Source organism: Nannospalax galili, unplaced genomic scaffold (assembly GCF_000622305.1).
Source record: "Nannospalax galili isolate Female #2095 unplaced genomic scaffold, S.galili_v1.0 scaffold1287, whole genome shotgun sequence".
Lineage (NCBI taxonomy): Eukaryota > Metazoa > Chordata > Mammalia > Rodentia > Spalacidae > Nannospalax > Nannospalax galili.
Window position 1 is genome coordinate 1,132,585 of NW_008357051.1, and position 14,409 is coordinate 1,146,993.

The following is a 14,409-nucleotide window of genomic DNA, read 5'->3' on the forward strand; positions in this document are numbered from 1 at the left end:
TTTTTTTTTTGGTTTGTTTTCAAAAGCCAAAACACCAAATTGTTCACAGTGGTGATCTGTGAGCAATTATTTCCTTTGAGCAACTACTCCTCAGGGCCTACAGTTTTTTCCCCAAATTCTCTCTTCAGCAATTAGAAAACTTGTGATTTTTATTTTCCAGTTGGTTAGAGGGAAACAAAGGATTTTTTTTTTTTTGGTGTGTGTGTGTGTGTGTATACGTGGTCTATGTACCTGGTGTGTGTGTGTATGTGTGTTTGTATGTATGTCTATTCCCATATATGTGTGCACACACATGGAGGCCTGAAGTTGAAGTCTGGTGCCTTCCTCTGCTCATTCTCCACTTTATTCACTGAGGTAGGGTCTCTTGCTGAACCCAGAACTCACCAATCGACTGGTCAGCTGTTCTGGGATTATAGGCAGCAGCCATACTTGCCTGGCTTTTATGTGGATTCTAGGGATCCAAACTCTACTGAGCCAATGGAGTGTTTTTTGTTTTTTTTGATTTTTTTTTTTAGGTTGACACACACAACTCTTTATTATGTCAGAGCCACTGTACTGGGTCCCCTCAACTCTACACCAGTAGCACCTAAGCCCACCCTGGGCTCATTCAGTCTGAGTGGAGCCAGAGACCACAGAGGCTCAAGTTCCCAGCTGACCCCTGAAGCTTCCAGCAGCCCTAGCAAGCTCTATCACTCCAGCTCAAGAACATTTGTCTTTGTGAGGAGGAAGCCCTGTGACTCCCTCAAAGCAACGACAGAATCAGCCTTCCTTTACCTCATCTTCATCACACTATTTCCGGATTCAAGAGGATGCAATCTTCCTCAGTTTTCTTAGTTAACCCATCTGGAAACCAAGGCTGAGAACAAACAGGCTACAAGCAACCTGGGCAAGGTGGCACACATCTATAATCCCAGCACCAGGGAGACTGAGTCAGATGGATTAGGAGTTCAAGGTCATTTTTAGCTACATATCAAGTGTGAGGCCAGACCCTGTTCAAAAAAGAAAGAGAACTTTAAAAATCTGGCTAAGATTCACACCCCCCTGGATCTCTACTTAAAATGTAAACAAAGTTTGAGAACCAAGGCCCTGTGCTACACTGACTCCAGGCAAAAGAAAAGTCCACTGCTCCATCCTTTAGCTGAGAGTACAACCAAGAAATGGGGTCTGGGGGTCTTTAGGACAGACCAGAGTAGGGGCTACATCCTGCCTGCCCTGGCTACAGTATGTGTGTGTGTGTGTGTGTGTGTGTGTGTGTGTGTGTGTGTACAGAGGCCGGGATCAGACAGGTAGACTGTGTACACGACAGTGACCCAAGGCCTAGACACCCACTCTCTCATACAACTTCAAAGCAATCAACCCACCCCCACTGAGTTTTCATGTCCTCTATAAACAATGATACTCCATAGGGCTCCATGCAGTAGCATACCAATAATTCATCTCCCGAGAGAGAGAGTGGGAGCTGGTTTTATAACTATAGTAGTATAATTATTAACTGATGCAACTATGAGCAACAAGTTAACATATATTGAGTGCTTACTGCATACCAGGCATCATTTGAAGTGCTTCCATGCCTATGCATGGGAACACATATTCCTTTCCCTATTTGTTTCCCTGGGGAGGGACCTCTATCAGGTAGACACTTCTAGCCTTGCTCCACCCCATCTTTTCTCCTTGCCCTGGATCCAAGGGTAACTTATCTGATTGGCTCCCCTAGGAGACACACTAGGCAGGCACTCTAGGCCAGGCTATACCTGGTACAGAGCCAGGTTGCCTACAGAGAGCTACCATCCTGGGGTTGGCTGCCCCTATCACCTGGTCCTTCAAGGAAGCAAGCTCCTGTCCAGCACTATGTCCAGAAAAGTGACTCCACCGGTTCCAGGACAGCAGTGTGCAAGCTCCTTGGGCCCCGGGTCTAAAGCTACATCCTGTGGTAGGCCTTCTCAGTCATCACACTTTTCCTCTGGGCCTTTGGCTTCCACATCTGGTAAGCTCATTTAGGACTCATGACCTCCCCTGGTGTAAACTTTTTAAAAATCCCTATCCCCATTTCATAGGCGAGCACACTGAGGCTGGTTGGGGGGGAGGCAATTAAATCATCCACATCAGCAGCTGGTAATAAGCTTTTTGGCTAGCACCAGCACCCAGAACCTACCATAGGGTGGGTCACACCTGTGGTGTTGGGTGCCACTCTCACCATATCTGATGCTGGTGGCCCAGATACTCCCTGGGAGTTGCCCCAGCCTTGACAAGCTGATATGCACTTCAAACCAACACTCCACCCTCCTTTGAAAATACAGGATCGATTAACAGCCCAAAACTCAATGTGACCTCAAGTTCACACAATCCATTTTTGTCTAAATATGTGTGTTTTTTTATAACTTCATTGTGTAGGAATATTTTCCTTTTTTTTTTCTTGAGTATAAAAATAAAATGGGCCTATGGCAAAAGGTTTAGAAAACAAGGCAATTTAAAACAGATAATAAAGGTCTCTAATCTGATAGTTGGATATGGTAATATGCAGATTTATTAGGTGTGCCAATTAGCGTTAGTTGTCAACTTGACATACCTGGGTAGAGGGAGCCTCAATGGGGGAATTACCACCATTGGACTGGCCTATGACCTACTCTGTGAGGCATTTTCTTGATTGTTGAGTGATTTGGGAGGGCCTAGCCCACTGTGGGTGATACCACTCCTGAGTGGGTGGTCCTGTATTGTATAAGAAAGCAAGTTGAACATGGGCCCAAGACCAAGCCAGTAAGCAACGTTCCTCCATGGCCTGTGCTTCAGCTCCTGTCTCCAGGTTCCTGCCCTGAGTTTCTGCCTTTGGGCTCCCTCAGTGATGAACTGTGACCCAGGAGATGTAAGCCAAATAAACCCTTTCCTCCCCAAGCTGGTATTAGCCAGAGTATTTTCATCACAGCAATATGAAAGCAAACTAGAACATTTGGTTTGTGTAGGGTTTTGTTACATTTATTTGTTTATTTATTGTGTTGTACATGTGTGTGATGGTCAGAGGACAACTTTCAAGAGTTGGTTCTCTCTTTCTACCATGTGAATCCCAGGGTTTGAACTCAGATCATCAAGCTTGGTGGCAAGTGCCTTTACCACCTGAAGCCATTTCACTGGCCCTAATAAACATATTTAATTAATTTATTTATGTGTATGAGTGTTTTGCCTGCATGTATGTCAGTGCACTAGGCTCATGCAATGCTCATGGAGGCCAGAAGTGGTGTCAGATTCCAAGAACTGGAGTTACAGATGGTTATTAGCCACCAAGTGAGTGCTGGAAACCAAAACCTGGGTCCTTTGCAAGAGCAACTGGCTCGTAACCCCTGAGTGGTCTCTCTAGCCTCCTAACATGCAAATTTAAACAGATGTTTATCAGCACTGGGGCCTTGGTGAAGAGTCCTGGGCAGCAGCAACACTATGTGTTGGCAATACCTCCTGGCAGCAGCTGGGCCCAGTCAACCACCATCTTCCTCCTAGGCTGGCTGGATGCACAGGGGAAAGGCCAGCACCTAGAAGTCTTCTCCCAGGTCAAAACCTTGCACTGCACTGTGGCATCTCATGACAAAGGCCACACATGGCAGCTATAGGATAACAGTTGTGGCTCTGCAGCCCAGGAAGAGTTAGAACTTACCTGGGTCCCACAGAATGTCTTAAGGAAAAGTAAACCCAAGTGCCTGGTCCTCAGACTCAAGCCATCCACCAGGCTTTGGTCACTCAGACCTAAATCATGCTTCTTGTTAATAACAATGGCCAGTAGCAGCAGGTATTTAGACAGCACTTACTACATGCCCAGCACTGTCCACCATGTTTCACAAACATCAGCTCCTAGGTCATTGTCAAACAACCCTATGAAGTGGGCACAGTTGTCCCTGGGTATCCAAAGGGCCTACAAAATTGGGTGATGCTTGAGTCTCTTATATTAAATAGCACAATATTTAAAATGCACAGCCTGTGCACTGCTTCTCATATACTTTAAGTCATCTCTAAAGATGCTACACTGTATTGTTTAGGGACCAAGACAACTTCACAAAGCTGTCCATGTTTAGGACAGACACAATTTCCCCCTACACTTGCTGGCTCCGAAATTGGTTGCATCTGCAGATGGTTAGCACTTCCCAGTGTGGTGCTTAATCTTGGTTGTTAATCAGGATCTAGAATCATTTAGAAGACATGCCTCTGGGCATGCCTGTGAGGGATAATCTAGAGTAGGTTGAGGTGAGAAGAGTCATGCTGAATATGGGCAGCATGGCTCCAAGCGCTGGGATATCAAGATTGCATAAAAAGGAGACTGCTAACTGAGCAGCAGCATTCATCTTTCTCTGCTTCCTGACTGTGGATACAATGTTACCAGCTGTCTCAAGCTTCTGATACCACACCTCCTATGTAACCACTGTAGCCCTTCAAACTGAGCCAAAATAAACCTTCCTCCCTTAATTGTTCCCCCTCGGGTATTTTGTCATAGCAATGAGAAAAGTAACTAATACACAGCAGATACTGAAAGCCAACTCAGACTGTCCCTTACACAGGTACTACTGCTGATACAGCAGGGGTACAGATCTCTTTTCCAAGGTCTCCACCAGCTGGTAAGCAGCATCAATGGTCAGCATCCTCAGGTAGTTTGATTCCCAACTCTCTGACCTTCACTAGAATCCAAGCAGGGGCCCTTGACAAGCTTCTGGAATATGCTGCCTGAAGTGTGAAAACCAGCCAAACGTTCTCTCCTCAGGCAAGGTCCCTCAGGAGTTCCACAATCCAGGCCCAAATGTCCATTCTCCAGCACTCTGTCTACCTGTCTTATCAGCCCTGAGACCCCAGGCTCAGAACTCTGAACCACTCAATGCAGGACCTGCAGCACAGCCAGGAAGGCTGTGATGGAGCCTCAAGGCTGCACAAAAACTGCAGTGCAGGCCAAGAGCTAGAGAAGAGAGAAGGCTGCCTGGAACTTCCCAGGGAATCTGTAGATGATTCTAACTGGGCAACCTGGAGGGCACATTCTCACTCCTCAGCCCAGTTCCACTCACATTAACACAGCCCACTGACAGCTGCTACTGGGAAGTCGCCTTTTCTGGTTGAGTCAGGGTTCACTAAGGGCCACAAGGTTAGAGGAAGTCACTGTTCCCCTCTGCCAGCTAAAGGCCAGGCTTCGTAGGGAAGTGGAAGTCCTAACTGAAACCATGAAGGCCAGGCAGTCCACCCTCCTTCCTGGATCGAGGTAATAGGCCCTGTTTCCTGGAGCTACCTCTTGAGTCACTGAGGATCTCCCATGGAGCTGCGTACTGCTAAAGTCTCCCAAAGACAATCCCTTATTCATTCAAACATCATTTCCCAAGTGCCCACTGGGGACAAGACACAGGAATAGACAGGGTAGCCCCTGCCCAGGAGGCTTCTGTATGCCACAAAGCAGCAGGACCAAAGGAGAGAAGCTAAGTGATGCTGGGGAGACCCAGGTACCCCCAGAAAGCACCAAGGAGCATCCCACAGCTGGAAATGACTAGTGTCTTGAGGCCCACACATAAGCATACTGGGGAGGCCCAGAAGGCCTGAGCAGCAGGCACACTGAGGAAGGTCCCTAAATGGGGCTGGAATGAGCCACTCAGCTGCAGACACTGACCACAGCCCTCAGTCACACAACATCTGCCCTGTGCCACATTTCTAAGTGCTAAGGGTTTCACAAGTGTTTGCAGTGTCCTCATGCCAGCCCACGAAGTAATTACTATTATCATCCTTATCTTACACATTCAGAAACAGAGGCTCAGAAAGGGTCACAGACCTAGGAGCTCCGGAGTACAACACTGGACCACCATAATATACCATCACCCTGAGTCCTGCCAGGCAGAAGGGAGGGGCAAGGTTACAAGAGGAGGAGGCAGGACAAGTACTCAGACTGAGGGCATCGCTCAGCCCACTGTGTTGAGACTGTAGTGTGTGCAAGTGCATGTGTGTGTGTGTGTGTGTGTGTGTGTGTGTGTGTGGGTGTGTGTGTGTGTGTGTGTGTGTGTGTGTGTGTGTAAGTGTGTACAAATAAGGGAAAAGCATGCATTCCCACATGCATGCTTTTTACATCCCAGAGCCTCCTGAAAACCAAGTCAGCAGTTGAGCTGGGAAGGGATGCTCAGAAAGGAGAAGGAACATATCTGTGTTCAAACAGTGGACAAAGGGCAGAGCTAGGCCTCACTGCAAGACCAGAACCCAGGCCTCTGTTTCTCTCAGCTGCTCTGTGTGTCAGCCCTGTGTGTGTCAGCTGCTGACAGGAAACCCACTATGGTCAGGGGGAATCCCAGGAGTGAATGGGGAGCAAGCCAACTGGACAGACCACAGCTGGGCCCTGCGGGGCACTAGCTTCAGGGTGGACTCCTCAGAGGGACAGCATCAGAGGCCAAGGGAGGAAAGCACACAACACAGACCACTCAGGCCTGTTTACCTCTGGGCTTCCCCTTCAGGCCTCTCAGACCCAAACTGGCTGGTTCCGGTTGAGATTAAACTGGCTCCTGCCCCAACCCCATCCTGTCCCACAAAGGGGCCCAAGTCAAACAGCCTGAGTTCTCCCCTCCCTTTCTGACAGCTGCCTCTTGCAGAGCCAAATCCTGGCTATTTAATGCTCTTGATTATATCAGAACTGCCCCCCAGCTTCCTACAAGGCAGAGGAAGTGGGCATAACGGTTTAGAGAAGAGGCTAAGGCCAAGCTCAATACAGGGGTGCCCCCTTGCCCCAGATGCCCCAAATCCAAAGCAATGTTCAGGGCTCAGACTGCTGGGTCAGGTGCCAGGAAGGACCCCTGTCAAGTCCACAAGGGACAGGGGTAGGTCCCCAGGGTGGAGAGGGTTCCGGCCAATGGGAGCTTCCTTTTTAAAAAGAAGGGGCTGTCCCTACATGGCAGACACTTCAGAGGAGCCCCAGGGAACCAAAATCCACCCCTTGTAGGAAATTTGTGCCCAGATAATGCATGGCTGACCTTTCACCCCTGCCCTCCCCAGAGTAAGTGGGGAAGCCCAGGTACTTTTCCCACCCATCCTGCTTGGTTACCCACTATCAGCTGGCTCAGGCTTACATCAGCCCAGACTCTTCCCCTTCATGGATGAACACATATTCTTCTTGGGGGCTACCACCCCATTACTGGATAATATTCATCCTCCAGAAGGGGTGATCTCCCTGTGACTCAGCCCAGTCACCTTCATGAGCTCTCATTGTGTCCTGAGGGTGAAGCATAGCTGGACTGTTCTTCCTGGCCCATCCCAGCTATCTCTCTCTGGGGGTACCTTTTCTATCCTGTAGCCTCTTCTGTCACTCACCAAAGCCTTCTATACCCGATGAGTCCTATACCTAGTATATCTGGCACACAGTCCTTTATTTTCTTTTTCCTATACTGCATTCTTTGTGTCATTTCCCTTCCCTGCTCTAAAACCTTCATTGGCTCCCACTTTCTATAACTCAAGCTTAATTTTCTCCCCCTGATATTCCAAGCTGTCCTTGAGCTGATTCCATGTACCATTCCTATTTTGCCTGCCTCGCAGACCCCAGCTTCAGCTAGACTGACCAACCTACCACTGTCCTGAGGGCTCTCTCAACAGGCTGACCTTGACTTTGAGCATTTTCCTTTGTCTAAAATACCATCTTCACTCTGGCTGCCCAAGCTTTCCAGTCCTTGAGGCCCCAAAGTTTCCTCTGATCCTTCATGTATCTTGTATCACAGCCCCTGGTATACTTGTCTGAGCCCCTTCCCAGATGCTAAGCAATACAAGGGTGAGAACCCTGTGTCCTGTTGTTGCTTGACCTTCATGTTGCAGGGTGGTCATGGGGGTGGAGGGGCTCCCATTAGGTGCACAGGAGGCATGGTTGGCAGTGAGCGTCTTCCAACCATGGGCACTGCCTACTAAACCTTCTCCCTCCCCACTGTACCAAACCCTCATCATTGAAATGCAAGGACCAGGGAGTGTGTAGCCTCACATGGATCCAAGACTGGGGAGCCCAGGTGGAAAGTCCTGCCCAAGCCTCACCCCCTGCCACCAGCCCCAGCTCCTCCATATCTCACTGATTCCCAATGCCTCCTCACTTGACAGTCTTCTCCACATGACCCAGCCTTCCACCAGGCTTTCTAGGGCACTTTCCAGCTGACCTGCCTCTCACCTATACTGAGCCTGCAGTGAAAGAGCCAGTTCCAATCACCAGAGTGCACAGATGCCTGTGCTCTTCTCTGAATTGGCCCAGACTCTAAGGAAGCCTCTTTAGCAAAGGGCATGGTGGGGATGAGGAAGTCTCTTGTATGTGGTATGAGCTCATTAACCAGTTTTTGGTTTAAGCAATGTTACAAACTCAAACACTCTGTAAGTCCAAGTGACATACTGTCTGACCCCCAAGTGAACAGAGTGATGATGGTGGTTGGTGCTACCGTCTGGCTTTCACCAGGTCAAGAAGAGCTGCAGCAAACCAAGCCAAACCCAGGCAGCACCTCACCTTGCCCATTCATGTTACAGAGCTGTGCGGTGAGTCCTCCGGGCGCTGGCATCTCATTAGGCATGACATGCAACCCATAACCCACAACCATTCTATCCAGTTCTCTTTACTACTGTTTGGTTTGGTCATTGCCCTCATTTTACAAAGGAGGAAGCTGAAATTTGAAGGAGGCTGGGTCCCAAAGCCTCTTTTGGGAGGCTAGAACCCACCAAGACACCCACCACCACCAGGAACAGGGCCCTTCAACCCAGATACCTAACCCTGGGCACACCAGAGAACTCCAGGGCTTGGCTCTAAACAGGTTTGGTGGGGTTTTCCCTTCTCTCCATCCACCCTGTAAGAGAATTGCTCCCTGCACCGTTCCACTGGGGGAGCTCTTCACTAGCTCACCTGTAAAAGTCCCACTAAGTTTCCACTTCAAGTCTCAGGGGGCCCAGTTCAGTGGAATGCTCAGAAGTTGGAAGGAGGAGGGAAAGACTGCAAACCGCTCTGCTTTGGGCTCCCTTCCTGGGGCTCAGAGGCTGGATCCCCATCCGAGGACCCAATGTGACTTTAAAACAAGTCGCTTCCCTCAGCTGCATTTTGTTAGAGAAGCTGTGGTGAAGCAGTGCGGTGGTCTCACTGCGGTGCCTGTCACCTGCCAGTCCTCACCTTCCGGGATATTGGTGAGAAACCGCCACCGGGAGCACCGGGTTCACCTGGATCAACTTCCTCCTAGAACCCGATAAGTCTGGAGCTGCGGGTCAGGACTGGCCCAGGACCACAGGGTTGGTGTATGGCGCAGAACTAGGGGGGTTGGGACTCGGGGGTCTAAAGCTTTTTCTCAGCTACCAACTGCTCTGGCCTGCTACCTGTTGCCAGAAAGGCTTTCCAGAGGACTGCAGAAGTCGGGGCGAAACTAACTTCGCTTCCGCTTGTCCCGCAAGCCTCCCCCAGGCGCCTCTTACCTGCTGCCTCAGCTTCTTGCTCCACGCCTCAGGTCCGTCCGGGCGTCTCTGTGCCTCGCTGGGCTCGGTCCCTCCACTGTCCCCCGCCCCTCTGGAGGCTGTACAAGAGCGCAACGGCATCGACAGGCCCCGCCCCCGAGACCCGCCCAGGACACACCCCCATGCTGCCCTGCCTTTCTCCCATTAGGACCAGGGTCCGCCTAGCATTGCCGACTGGTCCAATCGGCCAGCCCCATCCCCTTGAGACCACGCCCCCTAGCAACCCAGCTCTAGTCCTCCAGCTCCGCCCCCCCCCACCCGGCTGGAAACAGCCTGGACCAGACTCCGCCCACTACTGTCTCCTAGTCCAATCGGCCAGCCCCGTTCCCTGAGACCACGCCCCCTAGGCTGCCCTTCTCTGGCCCTCTCTAGCTGTGTCTGCAGTCTTACATCCCTCATCCCAGCTCCTAGCAGACCAATCCCCGCCCACTACAGCCTAGAGGAGAGGCCACGCCCCTTATTCCGCCTCGCCTTCAGGTCGCTGTAGGGGGGATGGGGCTACCCCCAGACCCCTATCCTTGGTCTTTAATTTGGCCGCTCCAGTGTCTCCCCAGAACCACGCCCACTTACAGCCTAAAGGTCTCGCCCCCTGTGACCTCGCTCATCCTTCCCAGTCCCTTCCCGGGCTGGCAGCGGTCCTCCTAGGCCCTCCCATCGCTCCCACCTCCATCTCTTTCTTCTGGGGCCCACCCGCTCCAACAGGGAGGCCACGCCCCAGCTCCGCCCTCCTCGGGGCTTCTCAGCACCTCCCAGATCCTGTCCTCCCTGGCAACCCCGGTTCAGGGCCGTAGGCCTGGAGCCCCCACGTTGGCATTCCAGGGCTGACGTACCCGGGTGCATCACGGGAACGGTGTGGGAGCGTTCGCGTTACAAGTCACGGCCTCTGTAGGCGGCCTGGGCCCAAGCCCTTTCTGAAAATACCAACAGTTAAAATTGGTTGAACTCTTGCTCAGAGGAGCCAGGCTGTGTGCCAAGAGCTATAAAAGTCCTGACCCTTGAGTTCCCACCACTCCCCGGGTACTCAATATTGCACCCATTTTACAGATGCGCAACCTAAGCTTTAGAAAAGGAAAGCCGTGGGCTACAGTCTCACCGTGGAGGCGGTGGTGAGCTGGATTCATTCCCCAAGTCCTGAATCATGGACTGAGAGCTTGCCCCAACGTGCCTAGACTAGCCTTGGGAAAAGTGGCCCAAGCTAACCAGCTGTGGTTGGAGCCGGCTATTGAGGGTGTGGCAGGAGGGGGCTGCAGGCCCGAGCCCTCCATGGCTGGCTTCTCCGTAGAGAAGGTGGGCTGCTGAAGATCGCCAGATGTCTGGATGCCCAAGTCTGCATCGCAGCCTCTCACTCTCAGACTGTGGACCAGCCTTCCGCAGGTTACCAGGTTAATGACCAGGGCCATTAGCCTGGGAGCTGACAAAGCTCTCCCCTGTGCTTTATCTCCCTGGCATCTCAAAACAATGCCACTGTGGGGAGGGTATTACTGTGCCAGCTTCGCAGGAGTGGAAGCCAGTGGCAAGTTGGATCCCAGCCCTGCCCAGTGACTCTCAAAGCTCCGTCCTCACAGGAGCACTACCAACACCTTGGGACCTCCTTTGTGGGCCCCATCTCAGACCAACTGAGTAAGATACTGCAGCAATTGGTTTTCACAAGGGCTCCAGGTGGCTCTGAATCAGGCTATAGTTTGAAAATTACTGTTGGACACAGATGAAACACATTAAAGTTGGCAGCTTTGCAACCCAGGACAAAGCAAGGTACTTAGAATGAGCCCTTAAAAAGGAGCTAATAGCTGGGTGTGGTAGCTCACACCTGTACCTCAGCACTCAGGAAGTAGAGTCAGGAGGATCAGGACTTTTGGGTAGGCCTTAACAACATAGCAAGTTTGAGGCTAACCTGGGATGCATGAGAGTCTGTTTCAAAAAACCGGGAAGAGGGACTGGAGGGATGGCTCAGTGTTGTTAAGAGCACTGATTGCTCTTGCAGAGGACCCCGGTTCAGTTCCCAGCACCCACAAGGCCAGTACCAACAGTCCATAACTCCAGGTCCAGGGAATTCGATGTTCTCATCTGGCCTCTGCAGCATTGCATGCAGAGGTGCACTTACATGCATGCAGACAAAACCTAATTAAAGACGAGACTAATAAATCCAGTCCTGAGATGGACATTGGAAATACAGTGTTTATTTATTTGGTTTTGTTCTTTGATTTTTGGAGACAATTTCGTGTAACCCAGGCTGGCCTCAAACTCCTGTTCTTTCTCCTCCAACTTCCCCAGGGCTGGGGCTACAGGTGTGAACCACTGTTCCTGGCTTGGAGATGGAATGTGCCAGCATTCACAATGCACTCAGCCCACTCCTTCATAAGGCACAGTGATACAAGCATGCAATCCCAGCACTTGGGAGGTAAAGGCAGGAGGATCCAGAGTTCAAGGCCATACTTAGCAACCCAACGTTTTCTAAGCAAAACAGGGTTATGTGAGACCCTGTCTCAAAAAATTTAAAATAATTAATTATAAAACTTACATACTAAATCCAGGGAACAGGGACTGGAGAGATAGCTCAGTAGTTAAGAGCATTTGCTACTGTTTCAGAGGACCCAAGTTCAGTTCCCAACACCCATGTCAGGCAGCTCACAACTGCCTGTAATTCCAGCTCTTGGGGATTTGACACCCTCTTCTGGCTTCAGAGGGCACCAGCACACACATGGCATACACATACACAAAAATAATTTAAGGGACATAAGTGTCCCACTAGACACTCCATTCTGAGGAAGGCCAAGGGCTCACCAAGCTTCTGCTATACTATACTATAGACACTATGACAGGGCCCACAGTGGGACAGCTGCCAGGCTGCTGTATCCTGGACTGGGTTCCATTCCCAACCTGCCAGCCTTTGCGTAAAGGTTGTGATACCCACCCCTCCCACCCTGCTCAACATTCCACATCCCTTCTCCGCAAGCTAGGGGTGTTTGTGATGGTGACTCATAGTTGGCAAAACAGTTGGATTCCATCAGCCCCTCCCTGATTTAGTCCAATCAGCACCCCCTTCCTGTCAGTGCCTCTCTAGGTTAGAGATAGGGACAGCTTCTGGAAGCCTGCTGCACACTATCCCCCATCCTCTGCAGCTCTGTTAAAGGGGTCTTCCCGTAAAAGCTCACAGCCTGGGACCCTGGTCCTGTCTGTAGACCTCATCTAGCATAGGAAGTCCAAATTCAGAGTGTAAATCTAGCCACACATCTTTTGGACCTGAGCATTTAACACATTACACAACAAACGTTCATCTTCCAACCCTGACCAACATCTTTGTAACCATTAGCAAGATCCTGTTCAGGTTTAGATTTCTGGGATTCTGTAGTTTCATGAAGAAGCAAGGGGGTGTGAGGGAGTCAGCCTGAGCCCAGTACTGGGCCACCCACCTGCTTCTCTTCTTGTCCTCATCTCCATCCTGTGTCACAATATAGGACTCAGCCATGTGGACCCAGCCCATCTGTCCAAACTCCACTGCCCTGCCTATGGCCAGCACTTGCCTCTGCTTCTAGGGGGTGCATACCTGGGGCAGGGCATACCCCCAGGAGGACAAAGCAGTCAGGAGGCTTGAGTCCCCTTGAATCTGGGTTTGAGCCAGTTAGGCAGGGACTCTTAGGTGTTTCTATACTGAAACACAGTCAAATGGGGCAGGCATGCATGCCCCTCTTGTCTGGTCTCTAGGCCCTGTATCCCAGCACTCCACACAGTGTCTGGAATCCTCAGGGACAATCCTGGATAAATGTAGACCTGGGTCACTTGTTTCCTGGAATGCTGGCTCTCCCGGCACTGCCACCCCCTCTCCTCCAGCGTTGCCTGGGGCATTTTGCCAAGGCAGATGCTTCTAGTGAGAGACTCCATCTGGTGCAAAATCCTTTGGGCAGTTCCAGAGAGTTCCAGGAGTTCTGAAGGAGGTGAGAAGAACCACTCTAGAAATCCTGGCAGAATATCTCATCAGCCAATTTGGAGGTGGGGTGGGAATGGGATGACTAGACTTTAAAGGAGTAGTGTCATGGGGTTCCCAGCCCATTAGAAGATTTGGAAACCCCAAAGGTGCCAGAGGAACAGGGCAGCAGGAGACCTGATCATCAGCAGGAGCATGAGTATCAGAGTCTTTTTGTTGCCTAGCAGAGACCCCAAGACCTCTATGTAGCTTTAGTGGAAGAGGAAGAGTGGACTGTTTGTTTCCTATTGCTATTGTATTTGTTCATTTTGCATTACTATAGCAAAATACCTGCGGCTGGAAGACTTATAAAGAAAGTGGTCTGTTTTGAAGTATCTGGAGATATTTTATTATTGGCAGAGTCTCCACTACACAGAGCATCACAAAGCAGGACAAGAAACCCACATGTCTAGTCTTTCCTCACCCTCCTCTTGTAGATATCAATGCTCAACCATGGGGTCCTATGTGATCCTAATCACCTGCCCCAAGGCCCCACCACCAAACACTGCAGTCAGATTGAATTCCCACCTTCTCAGCACCTCACAACGGAAATGAAATTTCAACACAGGAAAACTAGGAGACACTCAAATCATACTGAAGCTGTAGCTCCATAACAAGCCACCCCATTCATTTAGCATGGAGGTCTGTGGCTTGATGTGGAGTGTCCTCCCTGCTGAAGGCTTGTTGTGCACCTCTGCTCTCTGCAATGCCAGCTGGCTCCCGAGGGTCATAGGCTCAAGTTCAGGATGGTACACTCAGCTGGGTGTGGAGCGTAGTTCTAGAACTTGGAAAGTGGAAGCAGGAGTCTAGAGTTAAGTTTGGCCTCAAAGGAAGTGGGGACGGGAAAGGAGTGGGGGGGGAGAAAGGAAGATGGGAGGGAGGGAGGAAGGGAGGAGAGAAAGCAAGAGGGACGGAGGAGGAAGAAAGAAAGGAGGAAGAGAGGGAGGAAGTGGGGTGAAGGAAGGAAGGAAGGAAGGAAGGAGGGAGGGAGGGAGGGAGGG

The 14,409-nt window shown here is 50.7% G+C and overlaps 1 protein-coding gene across 1 annotated transcript in view; it reads right to left on the bottom strand.

Annotated features, from left to right (window-relative positions):
* Cd82 (CD82 molecule) overlaps positions 1 to 9,523 on the bottom strand; it is a 45,924-nt gene extending 36,401 nt beyond the window's left edge. Inside the window, exon 1 of the mRNA XM_008855040.3 lies at positions 9,409 to 9,523. The gene's annotated coding sequence lies outside the window, so the exon portion shown is untranslated. The remainder of the gene's footprint in view (positions 1 to 9,408) is intronic.
* Between the last annotated feature and the right edge of the window lie 4,886 nt (positions 9,524 to 14,409).